We start from the raw sequence: 7,786 nt of genomic DNA on the forward strand, positions 1-7,786 counted from the left end.
AGAGTTTTAAAACATCTTTGACATCTTAGACAGTGCAAAGCTCTTAATGTAACAACACTAAAAATATATAAAAAGTGGACTTTAAGGAGCAGGAAATTAAATTTGTATTTCTTGCCAGCCAAGTAATCATGTTCAAATCACAACATTTAAATAAAGAAAATGAATGATGGTGTAATTTAAAATTTGATAAGACAGCATTTTCTTATATACATATTAAGCACAGATAAATTGGGAAAATGTATTAAGTTTATTTATTTTTCAATAAACTCAACAGTTCCTCATTTAACTATGTAAAAATACTCTCATAAAAGTGTTAAAAAAATGTTCACTCAAACCAAAGTTAGGCATATTCTCATAGATTTAATGTAAATTTTCTTCTTTCTTTACAATCCAGTCCACTTTTTCGACTTGCAATAGATTACTGATTAAATGACTAAAGATTAAACCATTTCTCCTTTACACTTAAAAAGATAAAAGCAAACATTATGTAAATGCTGAAAAATATATATCAACTAATAAATAAATGAAGTCTGGGTACATTGTAATCCATTCTGTCCAAGAGCTTTTGCATTGTCTAATTTACAGGCAGTATATTATAAATTAAGTTAAGATTAAACTTTCAGGAATTTTGTATGCGTCACCCAAGCAAGCATTTATTATTCAGGTAAACAAAAACAAGCAATAAAACAGAGATAAGTAAATAATTGGTTTAACCGATTTAAAAATGCTGGTACAAAGAATATTTCCTTTTCTGTCAATTTTTCTTTGTATTATTACAACAGAATTAAAGTTGAGATTAAACTGCTCTAAACTTTCATCAGTGTAGAGTAAAAATGCTCTTCAGTTCGTCTCAAATCTACTTCTGGAACTCTGAAAATTAAATATAATTTAATGTAAATTTAGTTTAAATAAAGATTAAACTCCAGCAAACTTTCAAAAGAAGTTCAGGCAGCTAACAGGCAGGCAAACAAATTAAATGAAGTTTTAAATACACAAATTTTGTGTCATATTTCAAGACTATAAATAGCTAATTAAAAAAAACTAACATCATTATATGACCACAAAAAGCAAGAGACTGAATGAGTCTTAAAGCTCAAATTTTCTGATTAAATTAAGCACACAATATTCAAATCTTGATAAATTAATAGCTTTTCAAATTAGTATAAACTATTTTATTGGCCCCTACCTCTTCTCCTGTGTTAACTTTATAGATAAAAAATTAAACAAATTAGGCTTTAAACAGTCTTGTGTTTTTTACTCAAGCATGTAATGATCAAATTCTATAAAAGAATAATACGAGAATTTACATTAAAGCTACACCAATCCATCTGGTGGAAAATGTTTTCAATTAACATTATAGATTATAAAGTAAAAATTAACCTTAACTTTATTAAACTCAACTTTATTAACAGTATTTCAAACAAAAACGTGATATAAAATACTGTATCACAATCGCAAAAAGAAAAATAATCTAAAAATTAGCTATACATTAATTATAACCCCTTTATCTTTAGTGTTCCACCTCTATGTTAAAATGCCTATAATGAAAAAAATATAATAAATAATCGGTCAAAAGCGCACAACCACAAGACTTGAGTGTCAGAGCTCGTGACCTGACAGGTGCCCCTTCTCCTCCTCTCATATCTACACCCCTAACCCAGCCTATATATACCCCTCCTCCCTCATCGAAGACTTCCTCTGGTACCGCACTGTAGTTCCACGTGCGTGTCAGAACACACTAAGGTGAAAGGTCATGACAATATGGAGGATTCCGAGGTCTCTGATCTTCCAGCCAATGCCCTTTTAATATTGCACTGCTCTTCTGGACGCTCACAGTAGTACAACAGAAAAAGGGCAACGGACGAAGACTGGGCTCGTGCTTTGGGGCCCCCGCCGTTTCTCCAGCCAATCCTGTAACTCCGTGCCATCGTGAACCAATAGACTCTCAGTGGTTTACATTCCTGAGCAACCCAAAGGAGGAGGAGGAGGATGAGGAGGAGGAGTCCAGAGGCACAAACACCACAAGCTACATAACGTTATAACATATTACAACTCAATACGTATGAAAGGCGAATAAAACTTAAGCGTAAAAATGTGAACCCATGTTCATGCAATAAACATCTACATCACTAGAAAGATGATTACAGAATTAAACCTTTAGCAAGGTTTTAAATATCCAGCATATATATTTTTGTGGTTTTGCCCTATTAAAAAAAAAAAAAAAAAAAAAAAAAAGAATTACTGCCATGGGAATTTTTCTTCCTCGACATTCTGACATGGTAAACTCTAAATGAAGATCCGTCGTCCACCACCATGAGCCTTGAAAACTCCTTACATCGTCTGGGGTTAATTTTAGAGAGTTGGGCAACACTTTCACATCCTCATTTCTCTCTCTTCAGAAACTTCAGCGACTTCAAAAATACACATTTAAACACCATAAAGTAAATATTAGTGATAAAATAAAAATGGGTTAAGTGTGTGTGTGTGTAAAAGAGTGCAGAGTGTTGGAAAGGATTACATCATGGTGCATCAGCATCGAGTCTGGTGTAGAAGTTTTTTCTTCTTCTTTAATTTGTTTTGCATTTTAAAAAAGAAAAAAAAAAACTCCTAAATTAAATGAATGCATATAATTTAAATAGATCTGCGGTGGAAATGTTTAGGGTTTGTTTTAGTTTGCATGGAATAATGAACAACCTGAGGTGCTCTGTAATTAGTTGAAATTTTATATTTTTACATTTCTTTTTAAATTAGACAAATAAAACGTCCAACTAATTTTAGCAGCTGAATTTTTAGATTTAGAAAATTTATAAGTCCATGCACACGAGCTAATCATAGTATTGTACTTTTTAAAAAAAAGAGAAACACAATTTTAAAAAGAAAAATCAGACCTTAAACATTTTTAGAAATAATATTGTAAATGATTGATCTTAAATCTTAAAGATAATGCCTTACCTGATCACAAATACATCTACAAATACAACCTTTTTTCTTTCCGTCCCCTCCTATAGTTAAACATGCAAAATGAAAGGATTTGCTTCAAAAGTCCGTGAGTGAGAGGCTTTTCGAGCATTTTTGATCGAGTGTTTGGAGGCATGCTCCCGCCATTCCCGCTCCAAAAACGTGTACCGTGCTCGCGCAAACAGGGCCAAGTGGATCCCTCCCTCCCTGTCATGAGGGGTAGGCTGCCTAACTAGGGAGGGATACGTCCGAATCCGCGCACTTCCGTACTCTACCCGAACGACCCCGAAATTAAACCGTGAGCACCTTAGAAACTGACCAGAGCTAAACACCAGAACACCTCAAACACCCGCTCTCTGACAGAGGCGTAATTTAGGACACAGCCAAAAGCACAGATCACACAGATCCATGGATCACCCGATCAACAAGAAGAAGAAGAACAAGAAGAAGAAGAAGAAAAGTTGACCAGAAGCTGTTACCACCCCCTCCCCTCCCCTCCCCTCCCCTCCAGCGTCTCTAGGCCTGTTTGTTCCTCTTTTCTCAACCGTGTATATGTTTGTAGAAATTAAAAGCAAGCCCTTCATTAAACCGGTCGAGTCCAATAAAAACAAAACAAGTTTAAAACCCACAAATGTCGGAAATCTGTCTGTCTCTCAGCGCGCGCGCGCATCGTGGCCATTCCCAGAGACGTTAAGACTCCATCTTTGACTGGTTGACATTCAGATCCCTGCCCGAGCGAGCTCCTCATTTGCATACTGCGCTCTCATTGGTCACTTCCTGCGCTAGTCTTCACCACCCGACCTCACCATTGGCTATCATCTCGACTCGTCGGCGCGCCAGGAATGGATCACGTGATCCCACAAGCGCCACTGCGCACTTTAATTGGACGACACATACGCGACCGAGTGTTTCATTCACAAATTTGTGTGTGTGTGTGTGTGTGTGTGTGTTTTTCACAGCAGCGGCCATATCGACAGTGGTGGGACTCTACTTCCGGTCCACAGTTAAACAGTTCGTTTAACAATATAGTTAGGGGAAGTTCTTTTTTATTTTATCAGTGTTATGCATCACATGCAAATGAAATTAGTTTGTTAATAAGTTGTTTATGCAATATTTTATTACATATTTTGCCATTGTTACTTCCATGCTGTTCTTTGCACAATTACTAAGTTATTGCACTGCTGTCACTTTGTCAAACATCAAATTGCACATCAAGGTTGTATTTAACATGCTTCCTGCATTATATCTTGTACTTTTTTCCTAGCATTGCACTAGTAACTTCTTGTTAGTTCTCACATCCAGACGCTGTGTCTACAGACTATATATAAGATATACAGTGTCTAATCACATCTACAAACCTGTCTTTTTGTTACTGTCTCTATTGCCGTTGGGTGTCAGGAATTTTCTTTAGGATCAATAGTATCTATCTATCTATCTATCTATCTATCTATCTATCTATCTATCTATCTATCTATCTATCTATCTAATAAACATAAGTAATTAATTTCCATTTTCTTTATTAACATGATTTAGGACTGTTATTTAGGAAATTATTTAGGATTTTGTTATTTTTGGGGAAAAATATTGAAGAATACTCTTCTTCCATCAATGAATAATAATAATAATAATAATAATAATAATAATAAATAATTTATATCGTTACACTCCTCACACTTAGCCACATGAGCCCTATATTGAGATGAATCTCAATCACAGGTATACATTTCACTATGTGCTGCTTGTCAGTTTTTTCTGTGTGATTAAAAGGAGCAGAAGGAGGAGAGGATGAACTAGTCCACTCGAGCAGGGGCTCATCGAGCTTCAGGGTGGGCCGAAGTAAAGAGGGTGGTGCCTAAACCCCCCTTATTGTGCTTTGACTGACAGCTGGACGAGGGTAGTGGGCTGTGAAATCTGGCATTCCAGGCCAAGGGAGCTGAAATAATGGTATTGTCTGATGGGAAAGGGCCCACATTCCCCCATCCCTCTTTTCCTCCCTTCATCTGAAGGGATCTGATTGTGCAGTTAATCCAAAAAAAAGTGTTTGATGTGAGACTGGTGCAGGAATTCAATAGGCTGTGAAGAAAAAGAGGAGGGATGAAGATTCATTCTCTCTCTCTCACACACACTCTTTTGCTCTCTCTCTCTCTTTCTCTCTCCCTCTCATACTCACACTCAGGTTGTTGATCAGACTAGAAAATGAAAACAAAAATCTGTGCACTCTCAAACAGCTTGGGGCATCCCTTTAAGTAAATTTGGCCAATAATGAAAAGTGTTTTCCTAACACTTAAGTAGAAACAAAACTTCTTTCAAACAGGGCAACCTTGAAACAGACAGACAGACAGACAGACAGACAAATAGACAGACAGACAGATAGATAGATAGATAGATAGATAGATAGATTTATTGTACACATTGCATAAACAAAATAGTAGGTGTGGAGCAAAAAACATTTCTAATACTCAAGAAAAATTATAAATGTATAATATTTTTATTATTGACATTGTGCAAATTTGTGTCAGGTTACAATATTATTAATATCACTTATTTCTTTTATTTATTTCTTTATTAAATTTAGCCTTACTTTTTTTTGTTTTTTTGTTAGATCTTTTCTCTTAGCATTTCTGAGTTTCAACTTCTTTAAAACAAAAAGCTTCAAATGCAAATCAGAAATCTTATTTATTATATTGTTAAAAAAATAAATTTCTATAACCTTTTAGCACTAAAAAGAGGAAAAGAGATAAAAACCATAGTGCACTTTTCATTATATTGCTATCTATATGTGTTTTATTAAATTCCTATATTGTACAGTCACTTATTTCTAAACTAATAAATAATTCTGTTCTAAACTATAACAAGAGCTCTTATTTACGGGTTTAGTTTTATCAGTATGGCTAAGAGACGTATCTCCACACACAGACACACACACAAACAGAGCTATGGAATTAACCATATCTCTTTAATTTCTGTTCCTCTTATGTTAACGAGTAGGTATATGTGGATAAACAATTATGTCATAATCTATGATATTCAACACAATAATGTGTTTTATAAAAGCTCTATTTAAAGATTTTTTCTAGTTCGTCAGCCTCTCACAGCATTTGTGATTCTGTGATAAAACAACTCTATTTATAACTTTGTTCTCCAAAATAAAAGTGAGATTGTGTTTAAATTCAGTAAACCGTCCATTTTAAAAAAAATAAACAATGATAAAATGTTGCAGAGTCAATACGGAATTAAACCAAATAAAAACACTTGCCATAAATTATAAAGCAATATTACTCTCCCTTACACATGAGGATTATTCTGACAGAACCATCCTCATGTAGATTTTTTTTTTGCTATGTATCATTTAAAAGCATAAAATTTAAATTGAAGTCATGAGTAATGATTTGTTACAATTAACAGTGACTATACTCACTTAAATGTACTGTAAGAATTTAAAAACAAATGGATCTTTATATAATTGACTTTAGGGATTTGCACTGTTCAACAACAAAACATCTGACACTGATATTTACAATCCTACAAGCACATTTAAGAATTAAGATTTAAAACAACAACAAAAAAATAACAACTGATAAAACTAAAATAATCTGACAAAATAACTAATGAGGATAGTGTGAAATCAAGGTAAAAATCTAATTTGTTACATTACAAACTAGCTTTTTAGTTAAAATCAAATGGGTTTAAATTATGTTGAAATTTCTATCACAGTTACATAGTTTTCTGTTCATGTTAGTTTTAATTATTAAAACATATTGCCCAGATTCTGTTAGACTTGAGGTTACACAGCTGACAAGGTAAATAAAAACGAATGATTACGTATGGTTTTTAAAAACAGTTTTTCTATAAATGTGCTTGTGTAAATTTACTTAATATAAACTTGCTTTTAAATTATTTAATTATTACTGCATTTAAATGATTATTTATACATATATGGGAGAAAACTAAGCATTTTGATTTTTACATTTATGAATTGAAATATATAAACAAACAAATCTGTTCTTGCTTTTCTAAACAGAGTTTAATTATAATTATTGAATTGTACATAAGTGCATTAAACTAAACACTATATTTAGACAAAAAAATTGAACATTCAAACTTTCGTAAAGCTACTGTAAATTAGCTGTAAACAATATTTAATTTAATTTATTTGACAATGGAAGAAAGTTAAACATTATAAATGAGGAAATCAAGTTTAATCTTTTTGTTTAATGGATTTCATTAAGGTTTTTGTATTACTTATTTGAAACATAGTAGTAGTTGAATACATAAGCAAACAGCAGCTTTAAAAAAACAGAATACACACAAAACAGGAAACTATTTTGTTGTATGGGACATCAGTTGAGTTAAGAGGAAATGTTAAGTAAGAAAGAAAAAGGTAAGTAAAATCTTATTTGGTACAGAGAAACTGAACAAAAATGTCTTTCCCTTACTCTATTTAAAACATTAGTATTTGTGATAATATTTATAATTATATAAATAATATTAGCTGACATCAAGCAAAGCTTTAATTTCGTACAAAAAAAGAAATTTACATTAAAACCTGCAATTCTTTTTTACAGGAAACGTTTTCCTTTTTACATTTTACGCTAATAACCTGAGAAAGATTTCAGTAACACAGAATCTGAATGTTTAAACTTTTTCAAAGAGAATTTCTTAAACTTCTTTTAAAAGTGTTAAACATAAAAAATAATTAATAGGATAAAAAAAAACATTGTGGTTGTAGAGAATATCTATTTCAGAGGAGCTTTCCGCTCAATACAAACATTGACTATCTGAGTCGAAGTAAAAAAGCCGTTACTTCTACTCTTATCAGTCCTACGTG

Source organism: Clarias gariepinus, chromosome 17 (genome assembly GCF_024256425.1).
Source record: "Clarias gariepinus isolate MV-2021 ecotype Netherlands chromosome 17, CGAR_prim_01v2, whole genome shotgun sequence".
NCBI lineage: Eukaryota > Metazoa > Chordata > Actinopteri > Siluriformes > Clariidae > Clarias > Clarias gariepinus.